Source organism: Cannabis sativa, chromosome 2 (genome assembly GCF_029168945.1).
Source record: "Cannabis sativa cultivar Pink pepper isolate KNU-18-1 chromosome 2, ASM2916894v1, whole genome shotgun sequence".
NCBI classification, from domain to species: domain Eukaryota; kingdom Viridiplantae; phylum Streptophyta; class Magnoliopsida; order Rosales; family Cannabaceae; genus Cannabis; species Cannabis sativa.
In genome coordinates this window covers 77,164,721-77,188,021 of record NC_083602.1, presented here as the reverse complement: position 1 = coordinate 77,188,021, position 23,301 = coordinate 77,164,721, and the positions used below count along the sequence as shown (strand labels likewise).

Here is a 23,301-nt window from a genome sequence, read left to right as displayed (position 1 = left end):
CCATCATGTTCATCTCAAACTCACTATGCATACATTTAGAAAATTCTTCACAAAGAGCATCATTAGTAGCACCAAAGATAATATCATCAACATAAATTTATACTATAATAATGTCTTTCAATTTTCTTTTTATAAAAAGTGTATTATCCGCTTTACCAATTGAAAAACCATTTGAGATAAGAAAAGTACTTAATCTTTCATACCAAACTCTAGGAGCTTGCTTTAAACCATATAAAGCCTTTTTCAATTTATAAACATGGTTAGGGTATTTATGATTTTGAAAATCGGGTGGTTGAGAGACATAAACCTCTTCCATAATGTACCCATTTAAGAATGCGCTTTTTACATCCATTTGGTACAAGATAAAATTCTTGTGGCATGAAAAATCTAACAATGTTCTAATGGACTCAAGTCTTGCTACTGAGGCAAAGGAATCCTCATAATCAATTCTTTCTTCTTGACTGTAACCTTGGGCCACTAATCTAGCCTTGTTACGCACAATGACCCCATGCTCATCTACCTTATTTCTATAGACCTATTTTGTTCCAATCATCGATTGATGTGACGGTCTTGGAACTAGCTCCCAAACATTATTTCTTATAAATTGATTTATTTCTTCTTGCATAGCTAGAAGCCAAAATTCATCAACTTCGGCCTCTTTAAATTCTTTGGTTCAATTTGAGAAATAAAAGCGATGAAACTGCACAAATTTCTAAAGGAGTTTCTAGTAGTGACACCTTAAGAAGGATCACCAAGAATTTGTTCTATAGGATGAGCACTTTTGAATTTCCACTCATGTAGAAGGTTAGAATTAATACCTTGGCTTTCATTTACCATTTTCACAAGTGGTTCCTCTTTCGGAGTTTGTGAAGGAGCATTGGAAGTCTCTCCAATTTCAAATTTTTGAACCTCATCTCCCAAACCTACAACATTATCATCTAAAATTTTGCTTGTAGACGGGTTAGTCTCATCAAAAGCAACATGAATAGATTCTTCAACAACATCGGTTCTTTTGTTATATATTCTATAAGATTTACTATGTGTTGAATACCCAATAAAAATTCAAACATCAGATTTCGCATCAAATTTTCCAAGGTTGTCCTTGGTGTTTAAAATATAGCATTTGGATCCAAAAACTCTAAACTAGCCAATGTTGGGTTTTCTCCCTTTCCAAAGCTCATAAGGGGTTTTATTCATGTTGGGCCTAATGAAAACACGATTCAAAATATAACAATAAGTATTAACGGCCTCAGCCTAAAAATATTATGGTAATGAGATTTCATTTAGCATTGACCTAGCCATTTCTAGAATTGTTCTATTCTTCCTTTCGACAACTCCATTTTGTTGTGGAGTTCTAGGAGCCAAAAAGTTATGGTTAAAATCATGTTCATCACAAAACAACTCTAAGGCATCATTGTCAAACTCACCACCATGGTCACTCCTAATGGAGGTAATAGAATATTCTTTTTCATTTTGCACAGTCTTACAAAAATTGACAAATTTTTCCAAAACATCACTTTTAAGAATCAAAATAACCCATGTAAATCTTGAAAAGTCATCAACAATTAAAAATGCATAGTATTTACCACCAAGACTAGCAATTCTAGAAGGACCAAATAAATCAATATGAAGCAATTGCAAAGGTCTAGTAGTTGAAATTTCTTTCTTGGAATAAAAAGATGTTTTAATTTGTCTTCCAAATTGGCATGCATCACAAAGTTTATCTTTGACAAAAGGTATAGATGGCAAACTAATAACAAGATCTTTTCTAACTAATTTTGAGATAGAATCCATATTAGCATGTCCTAATCTCCTATGCCACAATAAGGAATTATCATTCATAACGGTTTAACATTTATTTTTACTATCAAATGAATCACCATCAATAACATACACATTACCCTTCCTTTCTCCAAGGAAAATAACTTCATTGGTTGAAGCATTTTCAATGGAGAATTTTGAGATTTCAAACACAACACGAAAACCTATAACATATAATTGACTAATACTATGAAAGTTATGTTTAAGATTATCAACAAGAAGCACATTTTTGATACATGGAGAGTATACGTTACTGATATCACCAATGCCCAAGATTTTCCCTTTTGAATTGTCTATAAAAGTGACAAAGCCACTTTCCTTGCTTTTAAAGTTTGAGAATCTTGATGGATCACCTGTCATATGCTTTGAACATCCACTATCCAAGAACAATAAGCTTCGGCTCTTTCTTGTTGATTCCTACAAAAATAAGTTCATTTTCTCGCTTTTGGTACCCACATAACTTTGGGTCCTTTCTTGTTAGTTCTAGAACCCTTTGGTACCCATTTAGTCTTGCCTAGATATGCATATTTCTTCACATGACAATAGGAAATAGTATGACCATCTTGGTTACAATATGTGCATGTGAAGTGAGGTAGACTAGATGATTTCACAAAAAAGTTTCTCAAGAACTTTTATTTTCTACTAGGATCATAACCAATGCCACTTTTTGAAAAACCACATGATTGGCTTCTTACCATGAGATCATAACTTTCTTTACCTCTAGTGAAAGTATATATGTCATTTTTTAGGCTTTTCACATAGGGATTTAAATCAATAATTTCTTTCTTATATGAAGCACATGTAGCACATTGAGATTTAGCTAAAAGTTCTTTTTCTTTTATTTTCAAAATCTCAATTTCTTTTAGAAGCATGTGGGTCTTCTCTCTAAGGGTTTGGTTTTTAACAAGCAATTTACCAAAATCATCAAATAGTTCCTTAAATGAATTAGACAACTCATCATATGACATATCTAAGTTATCATCATTATTTTCACTATCATAATCATTTTGGCTAGAAATTCTTACCCCATCATCAAGTGCCATCGTGCACATGTTTGCTACTTTATTCTTTCCTTCTTTTTTAGAGTCCTCTTCATCACTATTGAGCCAATCCACCAACATTGCCCTTCCTTTGTATTTATTCTTATTCCTCATTGGACAATCCATTTTCATATGTCTGGGCTTCTTGCATTCAAAGAAAATTAGTGGATCATCTTTGTTCTTTCTTTCTTTTGAGTCACTACCTCTTTGTGGCTTCTTCCCAAAGTTCTTTTTGAATTTCATGAACTTTTTGTATTTCTTGGAAAAGAGTTCCCAGTCCTCTATGTCACTACATAAGCTATCCTCATATTCTTCACTAATGGCATGGGAGGAGGAAGGCTTGAATGCAATAGTCTTCTTTTTCTTCTGAACTTCCTCTTCTTCTTGAGCTCTCATGAAAATTTCATGGTTCATAAGTGAGCCAATTAATTCTTCCAAGGGAAGTGTTGAGAGATCCTTGGCTTCTTGAATGGAAACCACCTTTCCTTAATAAGCCTTGGTAAGACTTCTCAAAATCTTGGTCACCATATCCTTTTGAGTAAGTACCTTCCCAAGAGAATTCAAACCATTAGTAATTGTAGTGAAGCGAGTATACATGTTAGCAATGGTTTCATCCGCTTTCATCTTAAACTTCTCATATTGAGTGGAATAAATTTAAATTTTAGTCTCTTTCATAGTACTAGTTGTTGGAAATATTTTACCAGGATCTAGATTTACTACCATGTATGTTTCATTAACATCCTAATATGAATTCTAAAATAATGAAATAAACACATAAGAGTTTAAGAAAACCTTACATTGGGTGCAGCGGAATATAATGACTTCTTCCGTTTAGATCTCTAGCCCTTGATTCCTTTCTGTAGCAGAGCATCACCAAGATCTGAACCTGGATCTCTTTCTCTCCTTCCTTTGATGCTGATTCTCTTTCTTGTTATTTGGAATCTCCTACAGTCTTACACACTATGATTGAGATACCACTTGATGTGTGTGGGCACTACTCTATCACTCAAGGATTTCGAAATTGAAGAAGAAAAGAAGAAGGAAAGTGGTTCGGCTATAGAGAAAAGAATAGGTGGCTCAAATTTCATCTGACAAAGTTAACAAAGTTAAGTGTGAATGAGAGCCATCACTATCTATTTATAGGTAACCACCTTGGTTTAAGTTAGAATTATTTGGCATTGAAATAATGAAAAAATAAATGATAAAAGCCTATAAGAGTGGCCGGCCATGGGCTTTGGATAATGGGCCTCACTTATGCAATTTTGCTGTTTTATCATTTATGCGTCTCATTTTCTCAAAAACGCCAATTTTTAAATTCAACCATTTAAATTCCAATTCTAATTATTTAATAACTAAAAATTAATTATTAAAGAATATTGTCATTTAATATATTTATTAATTAGACATATAAAGTCTCTTAATTAATAAATAAACCTAGAATCTCTTTTCTTTACAATTTTGCCCTTTGCTTAGTGAAAATTCACAAAGTAGACATAGTCTAACTTTAGAATTATAATTGATTAATCAAAATCAATTAACTGAGTCTTACAAGCAGTATGGTCTCAACTAGTATGGGGACCATGGGCCTATATAACCGAGCTTCCAATAAGTCGAACCGAATTTACCAAGTAAATTCCCTAACTTATTAATTCCTTATTGAATCCACACTTAGAACTTGGAATTGCACTCTCAGTCATATAGAACGCTCTATATGTTTCAGGATATAGATACGTCATTAGTTATCCATTGTTATAATCCTAATTTGATCAATGACCCTCTAATAGATGATCTACATTGAATAGGCACTAAGTTACCGTTACACGTTCAATGTATTTTATCCTTAAAACACTTAGCTCCGCATAAATGATATTTCAGCGAAGTGAAATGAGAACTTCACCATTTATCTCTGTTTAGCCAAGCTTGATGTATATCATCGTTTCACTTTTAAATTCCTATAGAAGTTATAGACTCCATATTTATGTTAGCGCTCCCACTCAATTATACTATCATGTTCCCAAAATGTAAGTATCACCCTGACCCAAAAGTAGGCTTAACTAAAAAATCAAAGAACATGTATAATACTCTTGAGATCGAACCTAAACATATCAGGATTAAGATCATTTGATCTAGGATCAACGGGTGATATTGAATTGAATAGATATTACGGTAAATTTTAATATCGGTCCCTTCCGATGTATACTCCATACATCCGATACTGGTAAACTTTGCCAATGCCCTGGAAAGGAGATAGCACTTATATAAGGTGTAAGAATACCTATCGCTGATTATACCATGTCAGTCTAAATCCAGTGTTCTGACAAATTAGGGAATAAAATTTCGAACATATAATTAAGATTATATTCTACTGTGCTGACAACACTATAATCATTAACAAATTCATATTTTCTGGACTTAAATAGAATTTATACATTATATATATAATCATGAAATAAATCATGTGAACCATGCATCATTAAAATGTTATTTCTGATCTTTATTAATAAGTAAAACTGATTATATTGAAATGAGTTTTATTTAGGACATAAAACCCAACAAACTCCCACTAGCACTAATATAAAACAAAATCTGCATTTCAAATAATCTCAACACCTTGATATACAAATCAAGTGTAGTAGTAGTATACTCCTCGTAATAGGATCTGACAGGTTGAATTAAACACAACCTTTCCTCCACCATTACTCTTCCTTAATCACAAAATCCTTGATATTGTGAAATTCCTCTCTATATGTCTACTCTCTTGGGATACTGGATTCTATACTTTTGGCAACTACTTTTTGGTTAATCAGGAAATAACACTAGTAGTTAAGACAAGTTGGAACGGTGCCACAAATGTATAGAACTTTCCTTAGACTGAATAAGTACCTTTCCTGCAACTTTAACATTCAGTCTCTCTCTGGTAGACCTAGAGACTTCAGATAGGTTTTTACACTTCTCCAAAATCACTACTCCACCCCCAGAGTAATCACCATCTTATCAGCAGACTTTCTAGCACAAAGGCAAGTCTCGAAATCTGATGTGGTGTAGTCTAAGAGTTTTAAACACACCCTTATCGACTAACATATAGTTCCTCTTCTTAATCTTAAGATTTACTTGATTGTCTTCCAATGTTCCTCTTCTGGATTAATCTGATACCTACTCATTACTCCCACTCAACAGCAGGTGTCTGGTCTAAGGCATACTAAAGCATATCTGAGACCTCACACTGTTAATTCTTTCACGGTTTATCTTTTCTGGAATAGTTGAGACTTTTCCTTAGATAAATAAAATCTATGCCTAGAAGTCAAGAAGCTTCTATAGATTGCCATTAGAAAAGAAAATGCTTCAGCATCTTACTAAAGTAAGTTACTTGCATTAGAGTAAGTAATTGCCAGGTATACCACAAGCCATAGGTTTAGATAAACTCAAACCTATAATACTAGGAACAGGAAGTCTTGTTAAGTCCATTGAATAGACTTATACACGAAAATTTCCATTCTTGTCCTTGTAATAGAAAACCTTAGGTTATTCCATGTGAATGGATCAAACCATAGTTCTCTTGGATTTTCTTCTTAGTTTCTTATGTTGACAATCCATTACTTGTTTAAACTTACAATGGATTTTAATCACTAGTGTCTTCCAAGTCATAAGAAGGTGAGTTCCTAGAAACCCTCCCACTACGACAAGGTACCGTGAATTATGTCTAAGAAAACTAAATGGTATTAACCTCTTCGGTTGTGTCAAGAGAACAGAGGCAGTGGGATCATCTAGTATCGAATAAGATGATAGAACACTTATGGAATCAAAAAAAATATCTCCTTTATTTGTTACTTTATTTTCAGACTTAGTCATTTTCTTAGAAGATTACTATTTGTTTAAACAAACACTTTCTTATCTATCGACTATGGGATGTTCCACCCCTAATCACTTAGAATAGCTAACAAACATGCAAACCATGGTTAACAGTTCTAGCTTTTCTTAAGATTTCAATTAGGTCATCCATGAATCTAGTAATGGTTTACACTAAGTACCCAACCATTGCATCATTCTGAAATTGTATTACCATAGAAGGACTTAAGGCAACGATTAGTAACTAATCAATAATATGTAACTCGAATTTCTGGGGAGGTAAGTTTGGATATAATTCAAAATCAACTTAATGATCTTTGAACGGCATATCTACTAACTATTTCTCCACCCCTATCAGTTCGCAAGATCTTTAACCAATTACCTTAATGGTTTTCACCATTGCTAGAAATTCATGAAAATTTTCAAACATTTCAAATTTCTTTGCATAAGGTAAAGTCTAGAGTGATCGTTTTAAGAATATAACGAAAAACTCATATCCACCCCTGAATGTACATCCATCTGCGAATGAGATGAACTTATTTTCAGAGGATATAGGAATATTTACTCTTTGCAGAGATTGATCTTGTCAAAACCACTATGAACAAGATACGTATTATTGGGTTTTATGCCCTATATAAAACTCTATTTCAATGTAATCCATTTTATTCAACATCAATAAAGAAACAGAAGTATTTTTCATTCATTTGTGTATGTTTTGGTTCACCTTATCAATTGCTTGTCTATTTGATTTATAAATTCATCTGAAACCCTTTTCACATACTTGAATCTATTCATTGTGTTGTCAACATATTGGAAAGTAAACATGACTATGTGAATAAAGATTCCTAGATTTATCAGACATAGGGTTTTACTAATATGATAATCTACAACAGAGTTTACTTGCATTTGGAGAAATGCTATGTTCTTTCCAGAGCATTGGTTAAAGTAAAGCTCAGGTTGGGTGCATGAGCCTTCTCTTTCTAAAACCCTAGCCGCCACTTTAAACTCTCTTCTTCCCTCTTGAATTTCGAACCACTTAGTGATTAGAGTAGTGCCTACACACAGCAAGTGATACCTCAATCATAGTGAGGAAGATCGTGAAGAAAAACATTCAACAAGAAGGAGTTTCAGCACTAAGGAAGGAGAGAAAGAGATCCAGGTTCAGATCTTGATAATACTCTGCGATAGAAAGGATACAAGGGTTAGAGATCTGAACGGAAGGAGACATTTAATGTAACGCCCTGTCCAACAGGGACGCCACGTGTGTGCAATTTAATAAAATACTGATATTTATATAATATGTAATTATACTAAAAGTGTCGGTAATTAAATTTTGATAATTAAAATTCAACTTTTAAACTGTTTAACAAAAGATAAGTAATATGGACTACGGGGTTCTCCTGTTTTCAAAATATTCACAAACTGGTTTCAAAGTATTTTACAACATAAACTTTATACTTCCAAAATACAATCAAAATAGAGCATCCTGTTTACTGGGCCGTGTCACTGCAGCTGGTATGTACATTGCTGCTGCGACCACAAACTCATGGTTGCTCAACTTTTGCCTTTCCTTTACCTACACCATAAAGCATCCGTGAGTCACAGAGACTCAGCAAGAAAAGTAACCAAAATGTTAACTGAAAATAATTATCAATTTAATCTCATACCAATATGTTTACTCATTATACAATATCATAAAGTATTCCTTCACACATTACACATTCACATTACACAATCTTGGTACTTTATAAAGTACCCCTTTTTACCACTCGTTAACCACGAGCTGAATATGTCACTATCGTTGCCTAAAGCAGACGATAAGTAAGAAACCTAACCGCGGTTTCAAGAGTAATTACTCGTAACGGTAATAACCGTTTCCAACCCTAGGTCATAACCTAGGCTTATTAAATATTTAATCAAAGTCTTGATAATAATCAAGGCCACTTCCATTCAACCATTAATCTTTAACCACATACGGTGCTTACCGCTTTTCTTACCTTGGTTCAGAAATCAAGAGTACGGGCCGACCTGAGTGGAAAACAAGCTAAGCAATTCCGGTCCTATGTCATGACAATTAAAACTCAAATGAAAACCTTAATCAAATTTCTGATAATCAACTATTCTCACAACCGAACACACCCTACTTTCCCCCAGATCAAACTAGCTTAACCATCTCTAAAACACCCTGAATTCCACTCCGAAAGACACCCCGAAACAGATCGGACTTGAGGAGAAAAACCCAAAATCCCCCTTTCCTGGGAAAAACGGTCGGCCGTTTTTCAGACACCCAGAAAAACGGCCTGCCTTTTTTTCCTGGCAGCCATGGTGATTTCTGGTTTTTCACCCCAAAAACCAATCAAACCTCCACCAAACCTGCTCAAACCTTCCAAAACAGTATAATATAGTAAACATGACATAACCCAACAACCAATTCATTGAAATATATCCATTTGCTCAAAATCACACTTCAAAGTGAAGAAAACTCAACTTTGGTTTCAACAAACCAAAACCAATTCAAACAGCCATGGAGACCACTTAAAACCATTCCCATCATGCTCAAAAACCTACCCTAAACACACCCCAAACCTAGTTTAAGTCCTACAGTAACAAAGAAGTAAAACCCTACTTCAAAACTAACTCAAAACTAGGATTTTCAATCCAAAAATTGTTGAGAACTTACCTTGATTGTTTCTAGGTTGGACTTAGGTTCTACAAGCTGCTTCAATTCAAGTGAAATGGTGAGCTTTCAATTCTCTTGCTGGCTGGTCTTGGTTCACACGAAAGGGAGAAGAAGAAGAAACTTAGTTTCTTGCCTTGGAAGCTATTCCCTTTAAATAAGGTTTCATGCATTTCATTTTCATTTCATTTCATTTTATTTTTTTTTTCTTTTCTTACCAGCCCAAAAATAAAAGGGACACTAAAACCTAAAAGAAAAAGACTAATTTACCCCCAATGAAATAAAAATAAACTTTAAAATAACCTAGGGCATTTTTGTAATTTTGCTAATTCCATTAAACCGACATTCTAAAATTTCTAACCTAATCCGGAATATTCCCAAAATAATTCTTCCATTAACGTCATGACATTTCTAACCACATCGCTAAATTTCCACAATTACCGAGCCCAAAAAAAATATTTTATTTCGAAATTGATATCTGCGGTACTCACATATCCCAATATAATCTCCGTAATTAATAAATTACGCTATTTATTTCATTGAGTAAATTCTCAATAATTACCCTAAGCAAGATCAAAATCTTACTTCGTTACCAAAATAATTACATATTTAATAAAATATATCTATTTAAATATTATTTATTTTCCGGGATATTACAACTATCCCCCCTTATAGGAATTTTGTCCTCAAAATTTACCTGAAAAGCTCGGGATACAACTCCCGCATCTGCGACTCTAACTCCCAAGTCGCTTCTTCAACTTTGCTGTTCCGCCACATCACTTTAACTAGCGGAATAGTCTTGTTCCGCAGCACCTTTTCTTTCCTATCTAAGATCTGTACTGGTTGTTCTTCATATGACAGGTCGGTTTGAAGCTCAATGTCTTCATAACTTAAGATATGAGTTGTATCAGATACATATTTTCGAAGAATCGAGACATGAAACACGTTATGAACCCCAGATAAAGCAGGAGGTAGAGCCAACCGATAAGCTACCTGACCTACTTTCTCAAGAATCTCAAATGGACCAATAAATCTGGGACTCAACTTTCCTTTCTTCCCGAACCTTCGAATTCCTTTCATTGGGGATACCCGAAGAAAAACAAAATCCCCAACTTGGAATTCAACATCTTTACGCTTTGGATATGCGTAGCTTTTCTGTCTACTTTGGGAAGCAAGCATACGAGCTCGAATCTTTTCAATAGCCTCGCTCGTTCTTTGGACAGCTTCAGGTCCAAGGTACCTACGTTCACCAGCCTCATCCCAGTGAATAGGTGATCGACATTTCCTTCCATAAAGCATCTCATACGGAGCCATGCCAATGGTACTCTGATAACTATTGTTATAAGAAAACTCAATCAGAGGTAGGTACTTGTTCCAAGAACCTTCAAAATCCATTACACATGCCCTCAACATATCCTCAAGTATCTGGATAGTCCTTTCAGATTGACCATCGGTTTGAGGATGAAAAGCTGTACTGAATTTCAACTTAGTACCCATTGCTTGCTGTAAACTTTCCCAAAATTTGGATGTAAATTTTGGATCTCGATCTGAAACTATCGACTTTGGGGCACCATGAAGTCGAACTATCTCCTTGATATACAAATCAGCATATTGATCCACTGTATACGTTGTCCTCACCGGGAGAAAGTGAGCGGACTTCGTATATCGATCCACTATTACCCAAATAGAATCATAATACCCTACTGTTCTGGGTAAACCCACCACAAAATCCATGGTGATGTCTTCCCATTTCCATTCAGGAATCTTTAGAGGTTGAAGCAAACCTGCCGGCCTTTGGTGTTCTGCTTTAATTTGTTGACAGGTTAAGCATTTTGACACATATTCAACAATATCCCTCTTCATACCCGACCACCAGTATAAAGCTTTCACATCATGATACATCTTGGTTGTTCCTGGGTGTAAGGAGTACGGTGTAGTATGAGATTCATCAAGAATCTCCTGTCTGATTTCTTTATCAACCGGCACACAGATTCTGTTCTTGTATCGTAACAACCCATCAGATAAACATGAAAAATCTTTTGCCAATCCGGCCTCTAACTTCTCATTATGCCCCCGTAACTCAAGATCTCCTTGTTGAGCTACTCTAATCCTTTCCAATAAATCAGACTGTATGGTGATATTAGCAAGTTTTCCAATTACAAATTCAATTCCCGCTCTCGTCATATCCTCAGCCAACTTTGCTGAGATTTCCTTTAGTTCACAAACTTGCCCTGGTCCTTTCCGACTTAGAGCATCCGCTACCACATTTGCTTTACCAGGGTGGTAGAGAATCTCGCAGTCATAATCTTTGACCAGTTCTAACCATCGTCGTTGCCTCATATTTAAATCCTTCTGAGTGAAAAAGTACTTGAGGCTTTTGTGATCTGTATAAATTTCACACTTCTCACCATACAGATAGTGACGCCAAACTTTTAGTGCAAAGACAACCGCTGCTAATTCAATATCATGGGTAGGATATCGTTGTTCATACTCCTTCAATTGCCTGGATGCATAAGCAATCACTCTCCCTGTCTGCATAAGAACACAACCTAACCCTTGTTTGGATGCATCACAATAAATCACGAACTTTTCATCACTTTTTGGTAAAGTTAACACAGGAGCGGTAATCAACCTTTGCTTCAATTCCTGGAAACTACATTCACACTTGTCAGTCCAAACAAACTTACAATTCTTTCGGGTCAATTCAGTTAAAGGCGTAGAAATCTTTGCAAAGCCTTCAACGAATCTTCGATAATACCCTGCTAACCCCAGGAAACTTCTAACTTCGGTTGCTGACTTAGGTCGAGGCCAGTCACGTACTGCTTCGATCTTTACTGGGTCCACTAAAATACCATCTTTACTCACCACATGGCCCAAGAAACTCACCTGAGGTAACCAAAATTCACATTTCTTAAACTTGGCATACAACTTATGTTCCCTGAGACGTTGTAATACCATTCGAAGATGTCTTTCGTGAGTCTCTTCTGAGTCTGAATAAATTAGAATGTCATCAATAAAGACAATAACAAAATCATCCAGAAAGTCTTTGAACACTCGGCTCATCAGGTCCATAAATGCTGCTGGGGCATTTGTTAATCCGAAGGACATTACCAGGAATTCGTAATGGCCATACCGGGTCCGGAAAGCTGTCTTGGGAATATCCTCCTCCCGAATCCTCAGCTGGTGATAACCAGACCGAAGATCAATCTTAGAAAAGACAGTCTTTCCCTGCAGCTGATCAAATAAATCATCTATTCTTGGCAAAGGATACTTATTCTTCACTGTCAACTTGTTTAACTCCCGATAATCTATGCACATTCGTAAAGTTCCATCTTTCTTTTTCACGAACAAAACTGGTGCACCCCAAGGTGAAGTGCTAGGTCTAGTAAATTTTAAATCCATCATCCCCTGTAATTGAACTTTTAACTCTTTCAGCTCCGCAGGTGCCATCCTGTAGGGAGCTTTCGATACAGGCTCAGCTCCTGGTATTAAATTAATCTCAAAATCAATTTCACGTTTTGGTGGCAACCCTGGTAACTCTTCTGGGAACACATCCAGAAATTCTCGAACCACTGGGACATGCTCTGGTCCCGCCAGTGGTTCCCTAGTAATATCCACAACACTTGCTAAGAAACCAATGCACCCCTCACACAACAAATCCCTTGCCTTAAGTGTTGAAATTAAAGGAATCCGAGATCCCTGCATCTTACCCACAAATACAAAAGGATCCTCACCCTCAGGCTGAAAAGTTACCATTTTTCTCTTACAATCAATGGTGGCGTTGTATTTAGCAAGCCAATCCATTCCCAAAATAACATCAAAATCCTCCAGGTTCAATTCTATCAGATCAACTGATAACTCTCTTCCTTCCACAAATACTGGAAGGGATCGAACCCACCTGCTGGAGATAACCAACTCCCCAGTAGGCAACAAGGTTCCAAAACCTCTAGAAAGCACATCACTAGGTTTATTCAGCTTCTCAATTATTCTACTTGAAATATAAGAATGCGTCGCACCAGAATCAATTAACACAGTCAATAAAGTACCAGCAACAGAAAGCTGACCTGTCACAGTAGAAGGACCAGCATCAGCCTCAGCTTGAGTCAGGGCAAACACTCGGGCAGGAGTGGGTGTATCATCCTTCTTTTGCTCTAGTCGTAGCAATTGTGGACAATTTCTCTTCATGTGACCCACCATTCCACAGTGGAAACAGGCCCTGGCCTGACACTCGCCCAGGTGATGCCTTTTACATCTCGAACATTCAGGAAAAGTCCGCCAGTTTTCGTTTCCACCACGACGGAAACCTTGGTTACCCTGGAATCTTTTGTTTGGGCCTGCTGCTGATGATTCACTAGGTCTTTTCTTGCGGTCACCGGGATCAGTACCCCTACCCGAACCAGCACCTGCTGTTTGCTTCCATGAATCTCTTCTGGCAATATTTTTCTTTCGTATCTGAGCTTCTGCACCCTCAGAAACTAAGGCCAACTCAACTATTTGAGCATAAGTTCGGGCGACCCCCGGTTGTTTAGAAGCAATAATCACATCCCGGGCGATGTGTTCATCCAGCCCCCGAATAAACTTTGCTTTTCTAGCAGCTTCAGTAGCCACCTCATCTGAGGCAAACTTTGCCAGTCGATCAAACTTAGTAGCATACTCTGTCACAGTCATACTACCCTGAGTTAACCGTATAAACTCTTCTGCCTTTGCTGCCTTAATAGACTCATTATAATACTTCTCATAAAATAAGGCCCGAAAAGTTTCCCAGGTCATGTTATTCAGATCATGGCCCTGAGATAGCATCTCCCACCAAATACGGGCATCATCTCGTAGCATATAAGTAGCACACCTGACCCAGTCATTATCTTCAACTCGCATAAAATCAAAAATGGATGTTATCATACTCATCCATTGCTCCGCCTTGAGTGGATCAACACCACCCTCAAACACTCGCGGGTTCTGCTTCCTGAACCGCTCATATAATGGTTCCAAACGATTCCCTGCATCCGGTGGCACTACCAGAGGTGCCGGAGGATCAGGATTAAGGTTTAGAGCAGGCTGAGCTCGCTGCTCTCTTAATTCTCTGATTTGCTCACCCTGCTGTCGAATATTTTCTTGCATTGCAGCATATAACTCTTCCCAGTTAGGTGGTGGTGGAGGGTTCTCACCCTCACCGGCAGCCCCGAGCCCAGCTAGCTCACGGGTACCCCTACCAGTCCGCCTCGGGTGCATAACTATACACCTGCGATCACATTCCATGTAATAGCAATACTGATAAGTATTTCCATATATTATAATTCTACCCACACCATTACGATATCAACATAATTCAAATAATCAGGTAATCAGAAAATTAACAAACTATCTTTTAACTTAAAGCTTACTAAACCATGAGTCGATCAGGTCCTTGCAGCCAATGTACATATCAAACCAGTCTTCAGGATCTAAAAACCTTGGCGCTCTGATACCATGTTGTAACGCCCTGTCCAACAGGGACGCCACGTGTGTGCAATTTAATAAAATACTGATATTTATATAATATGTAATTATACTAAAAGTGTGGGTAATTAAATTTTGATAATTAAAATTCAACTTTTAAACTGTTTAACAAAAGATAAGTAATATGGACTACGGGGTTCCCCTGTTTTCAAAATATTCACAAACTGGTTTCAAAGTATTTTACAACATAAACTTTATACTTCCAAAATACAATCAAAATAGAGCATCCTGTTTATCGGGCCGTGTCACCGTACTCGGTATGTACATTGCTGCTGCGACCACAAACTCATGGTTGCTCAACTTTTGCCTTTCCTTTACCTGCACCATAAAGCATCCGTGAGTCACAGAGACTCAGCAAGAAAAGTAACCAAAATGTTAACTGAAAATAATTATCAATTTAATCTCATACCAATATGTTTACTCATTATACAATATCATAAAGTATTCCTTTACACATTACACATTCACATTACACAATCTTGGTACTTTATAAAGTACCCCTTTTTACCACTCGTTAACCACGAGCTGAATATGTCACTATCGTTGCCCGATAAAGCAGACGATAAGTAAGAAACCTAACCGCGGTTTCAAGAGTAATTACTCGTAACGGTAATAACCGTTTCCAACCCTAGGTCATAACCTAGGCTTATTAAATATTTAATCAAAGTCTTGATAATAATCAAGGCCACTTCCATTCAACCATTAATCTTTAACCACATACGGTGCTTACCGCTTTTCTTACCTTGGTTCAGAAATCAAGAGTACGGGCCGACCTGAGTGGAAAACAAGCTAAGCAATTCCGGTCCTATGTCATGACAATTAAAACTCAAATGAAAACCTTAATCAAATTTCTGATAATCAACTATTCTCACAACCGAACACACCCTACTTTCCCCCAGATCAAACTAGCTTAACCATCTCTAAAACACCCTGAATTCCACTCCGAAAGACACCCCGAAACAGATCGGACTTGAGGAGAAAAACCCAAAATCCCCCTTTCCTGGGAAAAACGGTCGGCCGTTTTTCAGACGCCCAGAAAAACGGCCTGCCTTTTTTTCCTGGCAGCCATGGTGATTTCTGGTTTTTCACCCTAAAAACCAATCAAACCTCCACCAAACCTGCTCAAACCTTCCAAAACAGTATAATATAGTAAACATGACATAACCCAACAACCAATTCATTGAAATATATCCATTTGCTCAAAATCACACTTCAAAGTGAAGAAAACTCAACTTTGGTTTCAACAAACCAAAACCAATTCAAGCAGCCATGGAGACCACTTAAAACCATTCCCATCATGCTCAAAAACCTACTCTAAACACACCCCAAACCTAGTTTAAGTCCTACAGTAACAAAGAAGTAAAACCCTACTTCAAAACTAACTCAAAACTAGGATTTTCAATCCAAAAATTGTTGAGAACTTACCTTGATTGTTTCTAGGTTGGACTTAGGTTCTACAAGCTGCTTCAATTCAAGTGAAATGGTGAGCTTTCAATCCTCTTGCTGGCTGGTCTTGGTTCACACGAAAGGGAGAAGAAGAAGAAACTTAGTTTCTTGCCTTGGAAGCTATTCCCTTTAAATAAGGTTTCATGCATTTCATTTCATTTCATTTTCATTTCATTTCTTTTTTTTTTTCTTTTCTTACCAGCCCAAAAATAAAAGGGACACTAAAACCTAAAAGAAAAAGACTAATTTACCCCCAATGAAATAAAAATAAACTTTAAAATAACCTAGGGCATTTTTGTAATTTTGCTAATTCCATTAAACCGACATTCTAAAATTTCTAACCTAATCCGGAATATTCCCAAAATAATTCTTCCATTAACGTCATGACATTTCTGACCACATCGCTAAATTTCCACAATTACCGGGCCCAAAAAAAATATTTTATTTCGAAATTGATATATGCGGTACTCACATATCCCAATATAATCTCCGTAATTAATAAATTACGCTATTTATTTCATTGAGTAAATTCTCAATAATTACCCTAAGCAAGATCAAAATCTTACTTCGTTACCAAAATAATTACATATTTAATAAAATATATCTATTTAAATATTATTTATTTTCCAGGATATTACATTTAATTCCGCTGCACCCAATGTAAGGTTTCTAATGCTTTATATGTGTTTATTTCATAATCGGTTTAGAAGTTCATATTTAGGGTGTTAATCAACATACTTGTGAGTAGATCTAAGATCCTGGTAAAATAATGTCCAACAAATGGTATCAGAGCCATGGTAATTGATTTGCTTGCAAGAAATTTGGACTTAAAACAATTTGTTTGTGTTTTGGATGGTATCATGTTGTTTTGAGTGTTGTTTGATGATTGATTGATGTTTGTGAATTTTCGTGAAAAATAATTGAATATCTGTTTCTGGAATTATTTTTATTGGATATTATGGAAAAAATTAAGCAATTTACTTTTTTACAGAACTCAATTTCGATTTAATTTGAATTAGTTATGATTTTTTGAAGTTTCAAAAAATATCAGGGATCGTGCACCAACCCACGCGCGCGGACGAGGGGCAACCTTCGGACAACACGCGCTCAGACACGGTTTCCTGTATGAAATCGAGGCTTCCGTACGCGGAGAGGCTGCTAGCAGCCTCTTGCGCCGAGATTTCTCGGTCATGCATGCTGATGCGCGCGCGCGGACAGTATGCAATGCATACTGTCCGTACAGCTCGCAATTTTTTTGTTTTTCTTCGATTTTTCATGCTATTTCATGGATTTAACTTCCGATTTTTTGTGTAGTTTTGTATTTAGACATTTACTATTCCTAATTCAATTCTAAATATCATAATTAAATTAATTAATTTTTTAAATTAATTCATGATATTAGTGTAATTTGAATTTGAAATTGAAAATAGTAAATATCTATCTTTTTTGCTTAATTATCTATCTTATTTTTAAATTTGATTATATCTTATCTTATTTTTGAATTTAAGATCAGATTTTAAATTTTAAATTAAATATTTTTTTTAAATAATTTGACCTTATTTAAATTTAAAATAAGATAACTATAATCATGTAATTTTAAATAGAAGTAAGATATTTCGCTAACTTTTAAATATTGTTATTTTATTTATTTAAATTAAATCATAAAATCTGAAAAAAAATATTTATTTATCTTTTTTATTTTTATTGAATATTTAATTTATAAAATAACATTAAATTTTTTAAAAGTAGTTAGCAAATTTTGAAATGATATTTAGGTTAGTTGAAACCTAATTTTTCAAAATTGTAGGTTTAATTTTAAATATTATTTTATTAATTTCGAAAATATATATATATTTTATGGGACCGGATTTTGTCCCGTTAATGTACGGACACGGATTGCAATCCGTGATGTACAGTAACCGTCGGATGGGCAGTTACTTTAATCCAAAGGCTGGGGTTCATGTAGGGGTTGATGTAGGGGTATGTAGGGTTAAATAAATGGGTACCGGTTACTTTTTTGAAATTTAAATTTATTAAAAAATGGAAAAGTGAACCGTAGCATCCATCAATCAAGTCCTATCAACCTATCAACCGTCGTCCCTCTCCATTATACCATTTCATTGTTATTTATATTTTGTTTTTTATTTTGCAAAGTTCTTTCATTTCCATTTTCGTCTCTGCTAGGGCAAAAGCAAAGTTCTTTCATTTCCATTTTCTTTTTCATTTTCCATTTTGTTTTTCCATTTTCCATTTTCATTTGAGGTTGTGAAACCCATACTGTACATTTTGTTCACTGTGGTGTACATTACTCGAAGTCTGCCATTGTTGGAGTTGTTACAGGGGGGTGTCGACGGTGGGTTTTACACTTTGTCCGTTCTACTTTACATACTTTTCACAGAAAAAAAAAATACATTTTTCAAGCGAACGTGGTGTTTTTGCATTTTCGTGTACTTAATATCTTCCATTTTGTCTCAGGGGTGGAGGGTGAGGTGTTGAACGGAATTGTGCATTTCTGTGTGGAGGTATTTCTTTCTCTGTCTCTCTCTATCTCTTTCTCTCGGGTTTTGTGTTGAATGGAGTTTGCATTTCTTTCTCTCTGTCTCCCCCCGTGCATGTGCTTGGTTGTTAGTGTGGAATTTACTGTAAATTGTTTTGAGTTTTTGGTGATACATTTTTATGAATATATGATTCGGTATTTTGATTTAGTGTGGAATGTACTGTAATTTAGGGGTTTTGATTTAGGTATTTTGATTTAGGTATTTTGAGTTCGGTATTTGTGAAATGTGTTAGTTGACTTGTTTGGATTTTGAATATTTGGGGATTGGATAAATGGAGATTTTTTGAGCAATATGACAAAACTCATTTCAATTTAAAAATTTGAACCCAATAAAATAAAAATAGTTGTATTGTTATTATTATTATGGCCTTATGTATAGGTATTAGAGAAAAAGATGTTATCTTTTTCAGTTATGTGTACGGTGAAGACTAAAGATATAACTGTATCATATGTTTTTGAGCAACATGAGAAAAATATAATTCACGAGTTCTATAATATTCGGTTGGATGGTGTTTTAGTGATCTTATCATTATGTAACTGATTTGGCTTTCTTTCTTGTTTTTGGGATAAAATATGAAAACATCAAGTATTTGTAAGTATGGTACCAATTTTAGAGGCACTATACTCATTGGTAATGAGCATAATGTCATACAATTTAAATATCCTAATAGAAATATGAGATATTATCAAACCAAACAAGTTGTGTATTGAATTAAAAACTTAACACAGATAAATTAGGAGTACTATTAAAAATTCGGATAAGAATAACTCAAAAAAATATATGTTTTAAATTTTGTAAAGATATTTGTACTGCAGAAAATAAAATTTTCGTACATTTTTTAGACCTTATGAAATTAAAACCCTTTCGAAATTTTTTCACTCATCCGGATAGAATTCATCTTATAAAATATTATCAAAAGAAAGCTATTTTGTAAAGTAATATACAAGTGGACAAGGTTTAGAAGTCCCATTTTGCAACCCCATCAAAGCTTAATGTTCGTACTTGAGGAAGTGTAATAAGACATTAGTAAGTACTCTAGTTTGCAAGTAAGACATTAGTTGCATTCTCCTTTGAAGAATTATGGACATTTTGACTATGTTAGGTATAGGGGAAAAATGTGGAAGGGATAGAAAATAAGTTTAAAAATAGTGGTAGATCGTTATTATTTATTCTTTTCAGTGTATATTTTCATGTTCCTTCTGCATCTACACTGAGATGCCTATTTACCCTTGAACCTTTATACTACAATAAAATCTTAATATAATTTTTTCTATATTTTATATTACATATGTTGGCATCATTGTATGTTAAAAGTAAATACTGTATAACTGACTTTGCTGTGATGGTATTGTAATAGTAAATTATCTTAGGAAAATATGATAACTTGGAAGCAAAGGGAGACTATTTTGCAACAAGATGGGTGATTTTTATTGTTATTATTACTTGTTTATTTTATTAATTGTTTGTGAACTGCTGTACTTGGCGGTTTTTTTGTTCCAATCAGTAACTGGAGTTCTTGGTTTGGTACAGCCCACTCGATTTTGGGAAATTGACATTGCTTTTAATTGCATTTTAATCTTATTTCAATTTTTCTTTAGGGAAATTATAATTATAACAAAACTAGCAAGATACAGAATCCATTATTTAGGCATATTGGTACATTGTACTTAACAATTTCCATATAATACATATAATAAAATTATGTTATATAGGAAGAGATGCCTACCTGTTATTGTACACATATAGGAAATTAAGTGTCGGGATTTCATGAATACACTGAAATGTTAGACGATCAAAATGAATTATTCAAAGTCTTTGTCTTCCAACATTTTAGTGTTTTGAATGTTTGTTAATTTAAGTTATTTTGTCTTGTGTAATAGGTTTATAAAATGGTATATAAACAGAAGAGGGGGGCTGCTGCAGACAAAAAGGATGCAGCAGAGATAAAGAAGAAGGATCCGAAGGAAGCTTAAGGAAGTACTAGTGAGTTATTTGTGGCAGTTATTTTAGTGGTAATATTTTTTGGTTTTGAAAATAATATTTGTAATTCCATTCCTTTATTTAATTGATACAGCCAAGCCAATTTCTATGCTTATGCTGATGCACACAAAGAAAAATCTAAAGCAGATGTGAGTGATTGGGACTGTGTTATGGATCTTTTATTTTTTATCTTTTATTTAGCGTACATTACTTAATAATCGAGAGTCTTAATATTGCAAGTGCTTCGTAGTTTTAAGGAGCAATTTAAGCTTCTTAGCGAGGAAGAGATTGACCATTGGACTTCATATGAAGTCTAGGCTTCCCCCTCCAAGGTTGTTGGTAGAGGGAAAGGGAAGAAGGTGAAGGAGACATTATCTGCTGAGCCAGGGATTGACAACAACGAAGGTGTGGGGGACGTTCAAGTTTCTGGTCGTTGCTCCTTCGGGCGTTTGGGGAGAATAGTCCCACTGCTCAACGAGGCTCAAAAAGAAATGGTGAGAAATGCCAGTTTCTCAACATTTTTAAGGGAGGATGCCCCGTACATAGACGCTAAGATAGTTAGTTGGCTGATCGATCACGTGGATCCAACCACTTCTCGGCTGGAGATATTTGGAAGAACGATCCAACTATCCTCCAAGCAGTTTGAGGATGTCATGGGAATCCGGGATGGCGGAGAACCCGTGGCAACCGAAAGTGAGCGTGGCCTGGTTGAGTTTGACCTCCTCTTTAAGGCCAAGGACTATAGGTATTCCCTAACTTTGCTGGAGAATGAGCTCAAGGAAACCAGCGACAGTGACTACCTGTTTCTCATTAAGTTTCTCCTTGTCTGTATTGGAACTGTGTTACTGCCGAAGAATGGTACCGAGGTCAGCACTAGCTACATGCATTCTTTAGTTGACACAAGGTCAATTAAGAAGAAGAATTGGGCGACTGCCGGGTTTCGATATCTAATGAGCTCTCTACACCGGTACAAGACGGAGAACACCAAAAATGTCTTCGGTTGCACGATATTTTTACAGGTAAGTTTTCGAATTATTGTGATGGTAGTAATTTTATTCTCTCGTGTACTGCTGTGGTAATATATGTATGCACTTTTGTTTGGTGGCAGCTTGTATATTTGACGCACGTTGACTGGACTGCTAGTCACGTGGACCGCACTGTGGCTCCAATTGACTTTTGGACCACAAAACAGTGCAAGTCAGTGTACAAGTGGATTCGAGACCACGGTGGTCACACAAGTGGAAAGGTACATTTAGTACTTCAATTTTCTGATGCGTTAGAATTTTATTTGGGAGAAATGCTAACTAGTTTTTTTGGTGTACTAAGCAGGTGAAATTGACTAACACATATGTGTTACTACCAAGTTTTGAATCTGCTACAGTTGGGCAACCCACAAATGACGCAATATTCAAAGTTGTGTGTGAGTTGAAAGATGAGGTCTTCCGGCTTGATTTGAAGGTGAACAGCGCAAAAGAGCTGTTACTGAAGGTACTCTCGACTTACCTTGGGAAGGGGACTATGAATGAAGTGTTGGAGATACCTGAGACGAGCAAAGTTCAGCGCTCGCTTTCGTTCAACGGGGAGACCGAGAAGAAGGATGGCGTGGGTGTCGAGGAAAAGGATGGTGAAGGGACGAAGGATAAATTGGAAGAGGATGTTGATGATGTAGAGAGTGTCCCTTCACTTAATCTATCAGAAGAGAAGGTCGTTGTTCCAACTGAGGTGGTTGTTTCTGATGAGTCGTTTGAGGTTATGAAATTTTCGGGAGAAGATCTCCCCGCTATTTTAAAACAGGAAGTTGAGCAGACCATGAAGGATGATTTTGATGATGCTGCGTTCGAAAGATTCAAAGAATCTGGAGGGAAGGTGATTGGTCCGTTCACTGTGAAGAGGGGTTACTCAAATCAACAGTACGAGTTCTTCCGTTACATTTTCTCTAGCGCCAATGATCCGAGGTAATCTCATGTTTCATGATTACTGTGTACATAGTAGATATTAGTACATTCGTTTCGTTGTTGATTATTTGTTTTGTATTTCAGTGAAGTGTTAGCCCATTTTGGGAAAGTTGAGGTCGAGCGGAGGTATTTCAAATGCATGAAACCGGAGACCGATATATCAAATAGTGTAGTAGAAGTTCCCATTTGGTTTCTTTGAAATTTGTAGTTCATTATTTTAGTTAATGCCATTTAGAAATTGTATGAATGACAACATAACGGATATTGTTTGTGTAAATGTCAGGTCATAGATTGCTTTGCTCAAATCATGAATTTTTGAGAGAAGAAGCGCAACGGCATTGGAACAAAGAGAACTTGGTTTATGCCCACCAGAATTTCGGTATGAAATTTGATATTTAAAAGTGGACATGAATCTTTTGTATTTGTGCTGTAAACTTTGTGAAATCTATGTTTTTATTTAAAATGTAATCTATTATGTGTGC

At 35.7% G+C, this 23,301-nt stretch overlaps 1 long non-coding RNA gene across 1 annotated transcript; it reads left to right on the top strand.

Annotated features, from left to right (window-relative positions):
• Window positions 1-835: 835 nt before the first annotated feature.
• LOC133035134 (uncharacterized) lies at window positions 836-22,558 on the top strand. The gene is made up of 3 exons (XR_009686410.1): window positions 836-845; window positions 21,973-22,110; window positions 22,246-22,558. It is a non-coding gene; the product is annotated as an uncharacterized LOC133035134 (long non-coding RNA).
• The last annotated feature ends 743 nt before the right edge of the window (window positions 22,559-23,301 follow it).